The following is a 3,570-nucleotide window of genomic DNA, read 5'->3' on the forward strand; positions in this document are numbered from 1 at the left end:
ATGGAGGGAGTGCCCTGGGCCTCAGATCATCTCCCTCCCACACACACACTGTGCCCCTGCCCCTGCCCCTGCCCCTGCCCCTGCCCCTGCCCCTGCCCCGCCCCACCTTGACACCTTCAGAGCCTGGTGTTAGCAGGTCCTGCACACTCAATTTCACTCTGTGGCCTCAGAAGGAGAAGAACTCTGCTGTACAAGCACACACACGTATACACATACACACACATACACACATATATACACACACACATATACCCACACATACATACATACATGCATGCATACATACATACACACATATACACACATACATACACATACACATACACACACACATGCATACACATATACATGCACATATACACACATATACAAGAACACGAAGTCACAAGCACACCCATGCACACACTCACAGCCCTCACACTCCCTTGTGCAGGTCCTGTTTTGTGAAGGAAGCTCTGTGTGATTGAGTACAGCCTCAGAATGACAGACAGAGCAGGAAAAACATTGAGTCTGCAGATGGGAACTTCTTACTTTGCAATAATTTCAGACTTAAGAAAAACCACAAAGTACTTCTCACAAAAACATGCAAAAAGTACAAAGAATTCCTGAATATTCATCACCCCATTTGCTTCCTCTCTATTTCCCTTGTTTCTACTGAGCCACTTCTGAGGGAGATTCAGACAAGATGATTCGTTATCCCTAAGCATTTGAGCGCATGTTCCCTCCCATCAGGACTGCTCTTTCTCACCCCCCCCCAGTCCCTAAATCATGAAATTAATATTGTTAATATTAACAATAGTGTTGTGTACGCTATATACCTTTTTTTAAAAATTTCACCAATTTTTCCTAATAACATTCTTTATAGTCAAAGAGAAGGAAAAAAATTGATCCAAAATCAATCTCATCTAACACATTGCTGTGGCTGCAGGGTCTCCTCAGATCGAATCGAGCGTTCGTCTGTGCCTCTCATGTCGCTGGCATCTTTGAAGGATAAAAGCCAATTATATATAGACTGCCCTTATTCAGAACTTGTCTGTTGTTCCCGCACAATGAGATCCAGGTTATACACTTGTGGCAGAAATGGCCCAGAAGTGTGGCATTATGTCTCTAGTGCACACATTAGGAGACACGGTGTCAGTGTGACCCATTTATCTCTTAAGATGTGTTTGATCACTTGGTTCAAATAGTGTCTGGAAAGCCTCTCAACTGTACTATTTTTTCCTCTAAAATCGGTAAATATTTTATGAAGAGATCCATTGTGGTTGTGTGGTTCTGCTGTTTCCATCAAACTTTTACTCACCTTTAACATCCACTGGGAAGGTGGTTTGGGTTTTGGGGTTTTTTTTTTTTTTGGATTTTTGGTTTTTGTTTTTTTGTTTTTGTTTTGTTTTGTTTTGTTTTATATGTAGCCCTGGCTGTCCTGGAATTTGTTCTGTTGACCAGGCTGGCCTCGAACTCAGAGGTCTGTCTGCCTCTGCCTCCTGAGTACTAGGATTTAAGGCATGAGCCACTATGCCCTGTCAGTTCTTTAAGATTTTATTTTTATTTATGTTTTTGTGTGCACACATACAATGAGTGTTTGCATTGTCCCAGATATGGCCAGTGGGAGTCCTCTGGACCTGTCTTCTTGTCCTCTGGACATGTCCAGGCTGGGTTATTTGGAGGGAGGATAGTGGTCCAGGATATCCAGGATATATTCCAATTGTGAAAGTTTATTGCTATTCAAGATTGACACCGGTCTCATTGGTGTCATGTACTCGTAATCCCAGCATTCTGGAGGCTGAGGCAAGAAGATGCTATACAGATTCCGTCCCAGTCTGAATCACACAGAAAGACCCTGTCTCAAGAAAGAAGCAAAAGAAAGAAACACAAGAATCTCCTCTGTATATTATGGCAGACACATGCCAGTGATATTTAGCACTGCAGTGAAAGCACAGAATGTTTGACTACATCCTTAACATCTCCCCAGACACCAGTCTCATTTCCAATGCTAAAACACATCACCCTTCCAGCCATCTCACAAGGAACGCACTTGGAAGAAAGGAGAAGCTGAGGAGACTGGAGGGAAAGGTGGAAAGCCCCACTCCTCTTCATGTTTCCACGCTGGCCTGCCTTATGCGGCTCCTCACATCTGCATTCTGCTGCCGTCTCTGGAAAATCCGTGAGCTTGAGAGATCACAGATACTCTGACAGAGGTTAGCAATGGCCAACACCATCTCAGGAATGGGGCTGGGAAATGGCCTGGCTGGGCAGAAGGAACCACTGTTTCCTGCCACAGAAATGCCACTAAAAGTCCCAAAGAGGGAAAACTCCATGATGGGACAGGTCCTGTCACCTTCATGGGGACTCACACCACAGGCTGGAAGAGCTTCCGGCAGAATGAAGGACTGGGGAAAGCCTGTGATGAATCAGCTCTGTCTTTACTAGCCAGAGGTTGCTATGGCAATAGGAATACACTGTAGGTTTTAAGAGATGTAATTTTCTGTGATTCACTGTATATTTTTAGCCATTTTTCTTCCTGTATTATCTCCCAGTGGCAATTGCCTATTAATGCTGTTCTGCACCGTGATTGGACTAAATGGACCATTCTCCAAAGTGTTTCATGAAAAACTCAGGCGCTCAGTAAGTACAAGAGGGTTATGGCCTGTGGACCTAAGGGTAAGCTGGTAGACAAACCGGATTGGTTCCAGACGTGAATTAATTAGCATGGGCCATGTGGCTTCCAAGGACCAAGTGACTGGGGAACGAAAGGTTCCAGAAATGCAGCAGTGGATTGCTCGGAAGGGGAAACTGAGTCATGCTAGTCATGGCAATTGGCATACTCCAATGGGGCAGACCATACAAACCAAAACAATATCCCGAGGAAGGCTATCAAACCCCTGGTTTCTGAACAAGGAACCATACAAACATACTAGCTTTTATTAGGATTCAGCTCAAGCCTTATTATTCTTTTCATTTTTCTCTTTTTTCTTTGCTTTAATTTACTTATTATTTTATTTATTTATTTTATTATATGTAAGTACACTGAAGCTGTCATCAGACACTACAGAAGAGGGTGTCAGATCTCATTACAGATGGTTGTGAGCCATGTGATATTTGAACTCAGGACCTTTGGAAGAGCAGTCAGTGCTCTTAACCACTGAGCCCATCTCTCCAGCTCCTACTTATTATTTTTTAATTACTTGTTTTGTGGTGCTGGGGACTTAATCCAGCGTATCATGTATATGATCACCAAGCAACATCCCAAATCTTTTGTTTATTTGTTTGTTTGTTTTTCGAGACAGGGTTTCTCTGTGTTGCCCTGGCTATCCTGGAACTCACTTTGTAGACCAGGCTGGCCTCAAACTCAGAAATCCGCCTGCCTCTGCCTCCCAAGTGCTAGGATTAAAGGCATGTGCCACCACCGCCCGGCTAACATCCCAAATATTAATTTTACATATTTTTCTGGACAATAAAAATTAAGTGAGGCACTAAGGAGTGTAAGTAGAATCGGTCTACTTGCTCATTTGTTAGTACGACCATGTGTTGAATTGTCTGATGGTAGGGATACATCCTGAAAAAGCATAGCAC

This window comes from Apodemus sylvaticus, chromosome 6, assembly GCF_947179515.1.
Source record: "Apodemus sylvaticus chromosome 6, mApoSyl1.1, whole genome shotgun sequence".
NCBI lineage: Eukaryota > Metazoa > Chordata > Mammalia > Rodentia > Muridae > Apodemus > Apodemus sylvaticus.